The 12,366-nt window shown below is 41.6% G+C and overlaps 1 protein-coding gene across 1 annotated transcript in view; it reads left to right on the top strand.

Annotated features, from left to right (window-relative positions):
* LOC150081507 (centrosomal protein of 78 kDa) overlaps positions 1–12,366 on the top strand; it is a 206,933-nt gene that overhangs the window by 183,869 nt on the left and 10,698 nt on the right. The gene's annotated exons all lie outside the window — the stretch shown is intronic.

The following is a 12,366-nucleotide window of genomic DNA, read 5'->3' as shown; positions in this document are numbered from 1 at the left end:
GGAATCTGCAGATAAATGAACCACTGGGTGGCAGTGATCACAGTGTGCTGAAGTGGGATTTACTCAAGGAGGTAACTACCATCAGAGGTAAAGGGAAGGGTTTTTGCTTTCGTAAAGGAGACTATGCTGGTCTGAGACAGTATTTAAATTCTATACAGTGGGACCAACTGATGATGTTACCAACAGCAAATTCAAAATGGGAAGCATTCAAGGAACTAATCTTGGAAGCTACCAGGCTTTACATACCAACCAAGAAATATTGTTCAAGGTTCAGGCCTAAATGGTTGTCAGATGAACTAATGAGACATATGGCAGAGAAGAAAAATGCATGGGATACATACAAATTAATGGGTGACGTGGAAGCCTATGATAGATATAAGTTGGTCTGTAACCAAGTCACAAAGGAGATTAGGCAGGCAAAGGCAGATTATGAGAAATCCTTGGCAAAGGATGCAAAGAAAAACAGAAAAGAGTTCTTTACCTATTTAAACTCAAGAAGGAAAGGGATGAATCAGATTGGTCCACTGGATGTTGATGGTTCAACAGTTGAGGATCCAGCTCAGGTGGCTAACAATCTAAACGAGTATTTTGCATCTACATTCACACATGAGGAGTTATTCAGGAAGGGGAATGTCGTAGGTGAAGTAAACATTGGCAGTGAGCTAGATGATTTTCTAATAACTGAGAGGAAAGTGGAGGAGAAATTGTTGAGGATAAACATAAAAAAGGCACCCGGGTGGATGGGATCTATCCAGTTATATTAAAGGAGGCAGCAAAGGAAGTAAGCAAACCCCTAGCCATAATTATGAGAGCTTCTTTGGACTCAGGGGAGGTACCCATGGACTGGAGATGTGCAAATGTAACCCCAATTCACAAAGGAGGAACAAAGGCTGACACAAGTAATTATAGACCTGTTAGTTTAACTTCGGTTCCAGGAAAATTAATGGAGGCACTGGTTAAAGAAGCACTGCAGGATCATCTGGACAAGAATTCAGTTATAGCTCAGACACAGCATGGGTTTGTTAAGGGCAGGTCTTGTCTGACCAATTTGATTGGATACTATGATGTAGTCACAAAAGAACTGGATGCAGGGAATAACTTTGATATTATATATTTGGATCTTAGAAAGGCTTTTGATACTGTTGCGCATGGAAGACTGCTGCACAAATTGGAGAAGTGTGGCATTCGAGGCAAATTGCTGCTATGGATAAAGGGATGGTTGAGTGGCAGAAGACAGAGAGTGGTAATCAATGGACACTGCTCAACGTGGACTAATGTTATTAGTGGAGTTCCTCAGGGTTCAGTGTTGGGTCCATTGTTGTTTTCTGTATTTATAAATGATATTGATGATGGTGTATCAGGCTTAATGTCCAAGTTTGCAGACGATACAAAGGTTGGCAGGGTTGTTAAGGACACTACTGATACTATGCTGCTGCAACAGGATCTGGAAAGGTTGAGCAGATGGGCTGAGAGGTGGCAAATGAAGTTTAACATTGACAAATGTAAAGTACTACATATGGGAAACAGTAACCCCAGATCAACGTATCAACTCTGTGGTACTACGCTGACAGTGGTAGAGAATGAAAAGGACCTGGGGGTAATTGTGCAGGCAGATATGAAGTTCTCTGAGCAGTGCAGACGAGCTGCAAGAGTAGCTCATGGTGTCTTGTCAATGATATACAGGAATTTTTCTAGCAGGGACAGGGATGTGATTATTCCCTTGTATAAGGCATTGGTCAGGCCACACCTTGAGTACTGTATACAGGTCTGGAGGCCTCATTTCAAGAAGGATGTAGAGCTGCTGGAACGAGTACAGAGAAGGGCAACAAGATTAGTGAATGGAACAAAGGGTTGCTCTTACGAAGAAAGGCTTAAGTTTTGCAAATTACAGAGCCTGGAGACTAGGCATCGCCGAGGTGATCTGATAGAGGTGTACAAGGCTTTGAATGGTTTGAGCATGCTCAATGCCGATGGAATTCTTCCTCTTGCTCAGAATAATCACCTGAGAGGGCATAAATTGAAATTGAGGAAGGACGGATGTCGGATAGATGTGCGGAAATTCGCCTTTAGCCAGCGGGCAGTTGGTTTGTGGAATAGACTTCCATCGCTTGTTGTTGAAGTTGATAGCCTAAACAAATTTAAGGCTCAGCTGGACAGGTATTTCGAACGAATTGAGGGGTGAAATGGGAGTAGTGGTTGTTTTTTCTTTTTTTTTTTTTGGCTGATGCTGAATAAGCTTGCTTTCTTGCATCATATGCCTCTACTAATGCTAATTGGTTTGCTGAAACCTTTCTGTCAGTATTGGTATGGAAATTTTGTGCTGTTGCTGACTGAAATTCCACCTCAGGACAAAAATATATACTGAGTGGCCAGCTTATTAGGTACATCAACCTATTAAATCTTTAGCAAAGCTTATTATCTTAGTACTCACCTCTGAGATCCATACTGGTTAAGGTTAAATTTACACGAAAGGAAGGTTACCTCCCCCCACCTTCCTTCCTTTCATGTAATTTTAACCTTAACAAATATGGATCTCAGAGGTCAGTACTAAGATAATAAGCTTTGCTAAGGATTTAATAGATAATCAATCAGTACATCAACCTAATAACAAGTAGCACTTCCTTCGACCCTCAAAATAGTTTCATATTGTTGCAGCATGGACTCCATGAGCTATCAGAAGCATTTCATAGGGATGCTATCCCATGCAGACTTGACTGCATTTTGCAGTTGTCTCACATTGGAAAGTGGTGGTTCGCCACTGCATATATTTCATTCCACCTTATCTCACAGATGTTAAATCAAGTTGAGATTCAGTAATGTATGCTTATGGAACCATTCCCAATAATTCATGCCTTCTGATATGGTGCATTATCCTGCTTGAAGTAATCACTGCCAGATGGGTAAACTGTGAACATGAAGGTCAACAGTGTTCAAGTAGACCAGGAGTGGCCTACTTAATTTGTGATGTGATCTACTTTTTTCCTTCAAAATGTGCCACGATCTACCATCTCAAAAATTACATTGCACAAGGTGCACAAATCGAGGGATGACTGTATATTTAAAATTCGTCGTAATCGACCGAAATTAAATCCGCGATCGACTCGTTGGCCACCCCTGAAGTAGACTGTAGAATTTGGTCATGGATCCACCAGTGTATATGGGAACCTAACATATACCATGAAAAAATTCTCTCCCCTCCAATCATCACACTTCCATCAGCTTGTTGCACTGTCATACAGAACTGAGTTACTCAGATCATCATGCAGTTGGTACACACACACACGCACACAACTCAGTGAGGGAATGGGCTATGATACCTGCTTTATATAGTCTGGACATAAGTCATTGTCTCTGACAGAGTGGACAACTCTCCTAGAATGATGATGATGTACCTAATAAACCAAGACACTCAGTGTATGTTTTATATATAAAAATTATTTGTTCCTGTTGTAATCTTCAATACTGTCATGAAGTTTGGTGGTAGGGAGGGGGATACAACAACAAAAATATATAATAAGACACTAATTGACCTGAGAGTGAAAAGATGTACAAGATGAGAAATCAGAAATCACATATATGTGCACACACATAAATGTTGTGGAAGGTGATTCTACAAAAAAAAAAAAAAGACAGAGACAGAGAAAGCCAGGACAATGAAAATGAATGATAGAGGAATCTTCTAATGGGTGCATTTTCTGAGGGACAGGTAAGAGTTATGTTTTGGCATTCTTGCTTCCTAACTTCTGATCAGTGTTTGTGGATTTCATTGTTATGCCACTGTCAAAAGCCAAAAAACAGTAATATACCCAGCTCCTTGACATAATGTGGCCTCAACAATGCCCACCACATGCACACTACTCGGACTTCATTCAGTCACACTCTGGAATAGTAGAGGCAGCAAGATTATACACTAGCTGATCCAAAAGCCTCCTAGAGAGTTACCAGTAGGTTCGGTCCAGTGCATTAACTAGTGGCCAGCTGCAAACACCATTTTAGAGCTGTATCCTTGAAATGTAAGGAAGATTGGATCTCGCCATGATATCCATCATAACCTCAAAAGGCATCGATCATACTGCATGATGGAAGAGATGAGAGAGGGTTTACTGGAGCTTTGCTCTGGAGACTAAACATGGGTTCCACCACTTCAAGTCTCCAATGCCGACCGGGCTAGCTGAGTGGGTAAAGTACCTGCCCGGCAACCCAAAGGTCGCGGGTTCGATTCCCGCCTCGGGCTTGGATCAAAGTACTGCAAAAAAACCTTGGGAGGTGCAATATGGCCACAGAAGCCAATGCACCAACAACTACCAAATCAAAAAAAAAAAAAAAAAAAAAAAAAGTCTCCAATAAGCAAATTTGTGGTATTGCAGTGGTCAATGACAGTCATTTACCACCTAGTATTGCTTTGTAACAGAGAGGGCCGGCATTCCTTGATGTGGACGACACACTTCGACCCCTGCACATCTGGGTGGTCACCTACAGTGTGCCAGATGCTGTATTTCAGGACTTGCACATGGGAGTTATACCCAGGGTTACTAACAGTCCCATCATCGTGAAGGTGGCATAGGATTTGGCTGTCACAGACCTACCAGACTTTGCTGAAATTAGGTTCACTTGACTTGAGTCACCCAGTGCCGCTGCAACCCTATGTGCCACCAGTAAGCAAAATCCAATTTGCCACCCCAAAATATTTCAATTAAAAAAAATAAGATGTAAATAATTATTATTAATTTATTAAAAAAGAAAAGAATTACAACATATATCACATATAAAATAATGAAATGACCAACAAAAATAACAAAATCATTCTGAAATTCTGGAAATAAACTTTAAATTCTAAATCACAGTAATTGTATCCACAATAATAAAATAAAAGGAAAATTATAATGTTAAAAAATTATACAAATCTACGTTTCCTTGCTTTAAGAGATGCGAATTTATTAATTATTTCATTTATGTTTATTTGTTCCAAATGATCACTTTCAATTAAAATTATTGTCAAATTGTTGACACATTGTCGATCGTAAATAATTTTTGATTAATTTTAATTTTGAAAAACTCCATTCACCTGAGCCAACTGAAACAGGAAAAATTGGCATTAGCATTAGTAGTGACATTTGATGCAAGAAAGCAAGCTTATACAGCATCAGCCAAAAAAAAAAAAAAAAAAAGGAAAAATCCATTTCCCATTCACCTCCCCATCTGCTCCAAAAGTATGTCCAGGTCTTGCTTGAATTTATTTAAGCTATCAACTTCCACAACAACAGATGGAAGTTTGTTCCATATTCAACCACTTGCTGGCTAAATCAAAATTTCCAAACAACTGTCTTTCCTCAATTTGAATTTATGCTCTCGCAAGTGCGTAATCTGAGCAAGAGGCCCCTCGACGTGGGCACCTGTACGTGGTGAGGGGACCTCCCAGTGACGCTGCTGGACTTCCAGACTAGCATCACTGGGATCCAAAGCCCACAGCCCAGGTTCCAGGCTTACATCAATGGAATCCGGCGTGTTTGCCGTGCGCTGCGACCCGTGGAAATTCGGAAAGGGGGATCCTGGTGGTTGAGGGGCCCAGCTTCAATACACCACTTTGGTCCCTGCTTCGACAAGATGGGTGGTCCTGGAAGGCCCGGCTAGGATCAATCGGCTAGTAGGCTCGCCTGCGAGGGTCAACCGTGTAAATGCCACGCCCCTACCCTCATGGTCCGAGGGACAGGATTCAGGCTGGCGGCGGTGCGGGTATAGTGTCTGGGTAGCCCTGGCGTTTCACTCCCGAGCGCATTTATTGCATGCCGGGTAGTGGGCGTCCCTTTGGGCTCCGTGGTGGATGGGGAGCCCGGGCACTGGACCATATAAAAACTCTATGAATCCTGATAAACTAACTTCTTCAGGAGCCCCAACCCGGTCCCTATCAGAAATCAATGAAAAAGATACAGATAGCATTATTGCTAAAAAGAGGCAGCGAACCGAATTACCATCAGGGCCTGTCCCAAGGTTCTTAATCATGCATTCTACAAATGAAACACCAATTGGTAAAATGTCGCCCTTTTTTATTCAAAAAGGGTTAGATGGGTTAGCAGGTTCACCCAAATCAGTTAAGAGGCTTCGTTCTGGGGATCTCTTGATTGAATCTAAAAATGACAGGCAATCAGAACATCTCCTCCGAGTAACATCAATCGGAGGAATACCTATAACAGTGACACCACACAGAACACTCAATTCATCGAGAGGTGTCATTTCGGAGTGGGACCTTCTCGACGTAACCGAGGAGGAAATCTGCTCCGAAATAAACCAAAGGGAGTTATTGCTGTCAAGAGAATTACTGCGCGAAGGGATGGAAAAATTGTTAAAACCAGGAGCGTTATCCTGACATTTAACTCTCCTAAACCTCCTGACGAGATTAAAGCTGGATACATCAATTGTTCAGTGCGTCCATACGTTCCGAACCCTTTACAGTGTTTTAAATGCCAGAAGTATGGACATTCTCAAATGGCCTGCCGTGGAGTCCTTGCATGCGCTCAATGCGGTGCAAAGGACCACGAAACAACAGCGTGTTCAGCCGCAAAACCCACCTGTATTAACTGTGAAGGCGAACACCCGGCCTACTCACGAGCATGCCAGAGGTAGAAAGAAGAAAAAGAAATTCAACGGCTGAAGGCAGAGCTAAACATATCATACCAGGAGGCAAGGAAATCGGTGAAACCCCTGAATATCAACAGACCTACCTACGCCCAGAAGGTAGCAGGGAGATGTTCCGTCGGAACTCAGACGGACATGGCCATTCCTCCAAAGGAGTCTTTCACTCCCATCACGCGTTATCTCTTAAGTTCTCAAAAACCTGCACAGAAGGACCAATCAGCTGCTACCCCTATATCGGTACCTCCTAATGCTCCACAAGTAACAAAGGTAATTATGAAAAAAAAGAATAAGAAAGGGGAAGCCTCCCCTACTACTCAAGTAAACATGGATGTCGAGCAGAAGGAGGTACCCGAAGATTCAGTCTTGGAACTCTTTGCGGAGGAAGAAATGGACAGCATCCATTCTTCCCCAAAAAAGATAAACCCAAGACTGATAAAAGTAAGCCCTCAGCACCTCGGAAGGCCGCCTGATGGACTCACCAAGCCAAAATAATGGCTAAATTCCTACAGTGGAATTGTCTTTAATTCTGGCGAAATGCTGATGACATCAAGGCCCTCCTGCAAAAGCACGAGCCAGTTTGCTTTTGCTTGCAGGAGACTTACCTAAAGGCAAATGATGATCCCACAATGCATAACACCACAATTTTTCGTAAGGATAGAATTGCGGATGGTCCTTCTCATGGAGGAGTGGCTATCCTTGTGGGAAACCAGACCCCAGTTCAGCCCTTGCTAATTACAACTAGCATAGAAGCTGTTGCAATTCGCCTTACAGAGGGATTTTTATTAACGGTCTGCTCTATTTATTTGCCACCTGGGACTGACATCTCCAAGGAAGACCTTGATGATCTTGTAACGCAGTTGCCTCCCCCTTTCTTACTTTTTGGGGATTTTAATGGACATAACACCCTGTGGGGTAGTGCTAACATCAACGGAAGGGGACGAGTCATAGAGCGTATGCTCAATGACAATGACCTCTCCCTTCTAAATACTGGAACAAACACCTTCTTCCACGTGCCTACCCGTACTTTTTCTGCCATTGATCTCTCTATCTGCTCCCCTTCTCTACTCCCTTCACTCACTTGGGAAGTGGAGGAGAATCCATACGGAAGTGATCACTTCCCTGTGATAACCTCGTTACACAGTGGGAGCCCATGTCTTCCCTTCAGGTTACCACGGTGGAAGTTTGATCAGGGTGACTGGAATGCCTTCCAACATCAGGCAAATATTGACCTCAGTACAGTCAGTTGGGAGCCTATCAATGACGAAGTAAAGTACATCACAGAAATCATTGTCCAAGCAGCTGCGAATGCTGTCCCAAAAACATCTGCCCGGTTTCCACCATCTCCCAAACCTTGGTGGAATTCACAATGCACAGCAGCAAAAAAGGCTCAAAACAAAGTGTGGGGGATATTCCGCCGATATCCTACCACTACCAACCTTATAGCCTTTAAACGTGCACGAGCCAAAGCACGATATATCCGCCGTCAGAGTCAAAAGGAATCGTGGATCCGTTTTACATCATCTATTAACCAGTCTACCAACTCTAAGGTAGTCTGGGATAAAATCCGGAAAATGAAGGGAAAATATCCATCCCACCCTTCTTCAATCCTAGATTATAATGGATGCGCTATTGCAGATCCAACTGCAATAGCCAATTCTCTTGGGGAAACATTCTCCAACATCTCTGCAACATCTTCGTATTCCCCAGAGTTCCTGGTCCTGAAATATAAAATCGAAAAACAGGCACTTAACTTTAAATCTAAGAGCATTTATCCCTACAACGGGTTTTTCACTATTCAGGAACTGAAAAGAGCCCTCGCTCTTTCCAAAGCAAGTGCTGTTGGACCAGATGGCATCCATTATGAAATGATTAAACATCTTTCACCAAAATCTATGGATTGTCTGCTCTTTCTATATAACAGAATCTGTATTGAAGGGCAGCTTCCGGATTCCTGGCGCAAGGCAATCGTTCTTGCCTTTGCTAAGCCAGGAAAGGATCCAAAAGTCACTACCAATTATCGTCCTGTTGCTCTGACTAGCTGTCTGTGCAAAATCCTGGAGAGAATGGTTAATTCTCGTTTAATATGGTACTTAGAATCAAATGACCTTCTCTCCAACATCCAGTGCGGCTTCCGAAGGAACCGGTCCACTTTGGACCATCTTATTAGACTGGAAACATCCATCCGGGATGCTTTCCTAAAACGTGAACACTTGGTGTCAGTGTTCTTTGACATGGAGAAAGCATATGACACAACTTGGAGATTTGGCATTTTAAAAGATTTACATAGCCTAGGACTTAGAGGGCGTCTCCCCTTTTTTATTCAAAACTTTTTAGCCAATCGATCTTTCCAAGTTTGTGTGGGATCCTCACTCTCTCGTTCCTTCAGCCAAGAGGAGGGTGTACCACAAGGATCAGTATTAAGTGTCACGCTTTTCGCCATCAAAATAAATTCAATCACAGAACAACTTCCTCCACCTGTAAACAGTGCCCTCTATGTTGATGACTTTAGCATTTTTTGTCAGTCATGCAACATGAGGGTTATTGAAAGGCAACTGCAGAAAGCCATCGATAGTCTGAATTCCTGGGCACTTGCTAATGGCTTCAGGTTCTCGCCGGAGAAGACCGTTTGCATACACTTTTGTCGTAAGCGTAATCTTCATCCTGAACCCGAATTAAGGCTCGGACAATATGCTATTCCAGTAGCAGCGAACGTAAAATTCTTGGGACCCATATTCGATAAAAAACTGACCTTTTTGGATCATATCCGTCAACTCTGCACACGTGGGCTTAATATTCTCCGCTCGCTCTCCTCTACATTTTGGAGAGCAGACCGTTATATCCTTCTTCGGCTTTACCGTGCACTTGTGCGATCCAAACTAGATTATGGGTCTCAGGTATATTCCTCAGCCAGAGACAGTGTCCTGCGATGGCTGGACCCCGTCCATCATCAGGCCCTACGTATTGCTACTGGAGCATATCGCACATCTCCTGTCCAGAGCTTATACGTCGAAGCAAACGAACCACCGTTATCGCTTCGACGTAAGCAATTGTCTTTAAAGTATGCTTTAAAACTGAAATCCCTGCCAGACCATTCTACGTGGCCATTTGTTTTTGAGCCACGATGGGAAAATTTATACAATAAATACCCATAAGACTGCCAGTCGTCCTTTTGGTATTCGTCTCCAAGAGCTACTCAAAGAACTTAATATCAAGGTAGAGAAGGTTGCCCAAACACCAAAGCAACCCTTTCCACCCTGGCATGCTCATGTCCCGGCATGTGACTTATCTCTTAGAAATTGGGGAAAGTCGGACACTCCATCATCTGTCTACCTGCAGCTTCATTCAGCACACCGAACTGAATATTCCGACTTCGCGCCAGTCTACACAGATGGTTCGAAGTCGGACTCATATGTGGGATCTGCTGCTGTCTTTACAGACAGCTCTATATCGGAGCAGATTCCCTCTGAATGCAGCATATTTACTGCAGAGCTGCACGCTATAGAGTTAGCCTTGGATCACATTAGTGAATGCCAATACCAACGGTTCATTTTATATTCCGACTCTCTCAGCATGTTACAGGCTTTAATATCTGTGAGATATAATCCTCATCCAGTTCTGTCTAGTATTCAGCAGAAGATTCACTTCCTCCGTGGACGTGAATATGATATCCGCTTCTGCTGGATTCCCAGCCACATTGGGATTAGGGGAAATGATTTGGCTGACGCCGCAGCCAAATCAGCAATTCCCAATAATAACTTCTGCCTGTCAGTCCCCTATACAGACTACAGGCAAATAATACACCAAAAGATATATTCCCAATGGCAGGATTCGTGGAATAGACAGACTGTGAATAAATTATATCGTATAAAGCCTGTAATTGAACCGTGGCAGTCTAGTCTGCGCAGGAATCGTAAGGAGGAAGTTGTTCTTGCCCGGACCCGCATAGGACACAGTCATTTAACTCATTCGTTTTTGCTGAGGGCTGATGACCCTCCTATGTGTGTGTCCTCTGGCACAATTTTAATGATTAGACACCTTTTAATTGACTGTCCAGATTTTAGCAATATCCGTTTTACCACTTTTAACCATCTGACTGAGCCGTATACACTCAGTCAGATTTTATCTGACAATGACAATGTGTCTGCTGTTTTTAGCTTTTTTAAATCGATAAAGGTTTTTACTCGTATTTAAAATTTTTACGTTATTGTTATTTCTTTTATTATATATCTGGACATGGTGGCCTAACTACTTAGGTCACTGAGAGAATAAATTTTTATATATTACCTAGTCTTGGCGCATTATAGCCTTAGATGCTAATTCGCCAATGAAATCTAAATCAACCAACCAAACAATCTGAGCAAGAGGAAAAATCCCATCAACATTGAGCTTGCTCAACCCAATCAAGGCCTTATACATCTCAATCAGATCACCTTGCAGGATCCTAGTCTCCAGAAGCTGCAGTTTGCAGAACTTAAGCCTTTCTTGGTAAGAGAACCCCTTTGTTCCCCTCGTTTGCATAAAATTTTAATGCAACTGCAACATTTGAAAAAATATCTGTAAAATTGTTTTGAAAAATATATTGTGTCTTTTCAAATGGAGTAAGTAATATTGTCTTTAATATAAATTTGAAGTACACTCTTAAGTTCTTCAAATAATGCTAAACCATCAATATCAGACTCATCATGATCAATGTCACTTAATTTATTACATAAATCTTTGCAAAGATTTAAGAAATTGTTATATTACTATTTTTTTTAAATTCAGAAATATGAAATATTTTAAATATTTCAACATGTCCTTTCATATTTCTAAACATTTCAGTTAACAAGAAAATTGTTGTGTCCCTAATTTGAAAGAAAAATTTAATTTTGAAATTTTGTTGCTGATCCTGAATAGCTTCCTCTCTACGTTCATAATCGAAATGATGTCTCTTCAATCTTTTCCTTACAGTGCTTACTTCTGAAAACAAAGCGACAATGCCAGTGATAGTAGCCATATTATTAGCCGAATCGAGAATTTTTTGGAATGCTTCCTCTGTTCTATTTTCTTGAAAATATTCCGTGATTTCCCATTGGTAGGAGTGTAAGGCAAGGATGTTCCATATCTCCTGTACTATTTGATTTATATGCAGAAGCACTGATGAAAGAGTTCAAAGAAGAGCAGAAAGGAGGTGTAAAGGTAGGAAGGGGGAAGATAAAGACAATAAGATTTGTAGATGACTAGATATTGATTGCAAATAATGAAGAATTACAGAGCTCCTTGGACATCTTGAATAGCACAATAAAGGAGTAAAATATGAAGATTAACAGCAATAAAACCAAGGTAATGTTAATTTCAAAGAGGCCAGGAAGAAGACTCAATACAACATTAGATGGAATAATATTGTGACAGATACATATACTTGGGAAGCATAATAACAGAAATTGGGAAAAGCCTGGAAGAAATAAAAACAACAATTGCAATGGGAAAGAAGCATTTAGTTATAGGAAAGAACTATTCAGAAGAAATTTCAAGGGGGAATTCAGAAAGCAAATGATGAAAATATTAATATGGACTGTTGTACTTATATGGCTCCGAGACTTGAACACTGGGAAAGAGGAGATTAGACGCCTAGAAGCTTTCGAGATGTGGGTGTGGAAGAGAATGGAAAGGGTGAAATGGGTGGACAGTGTGAGAATAAGTTTGTGGAAAGTAGAAGAGAAAATGTTTGTAAAGAATTAAGGAGGAGACAAA

Source organism: Mastigoproctus giganteus, chromosome 8, assembly GCF_048544385.1.
Source record: "Mastigoproctus giganteus isolate SK-2022 chromosome 8, ASM4854438v1, whole genome shotgun sequence".
In the NCBI taxonomy this organism is placed as follows: Eukaryota; Metazoa; Arthropoda; class Arachnida; order Uropygi; family Thelyphonidae; genus Mastigoproctus; species Mastigoproctus giganteus.
Note: the sequence above shows the minus strand (reverse complement) of the source record. Positions and strands in the feature narration are given on the sequence as shown.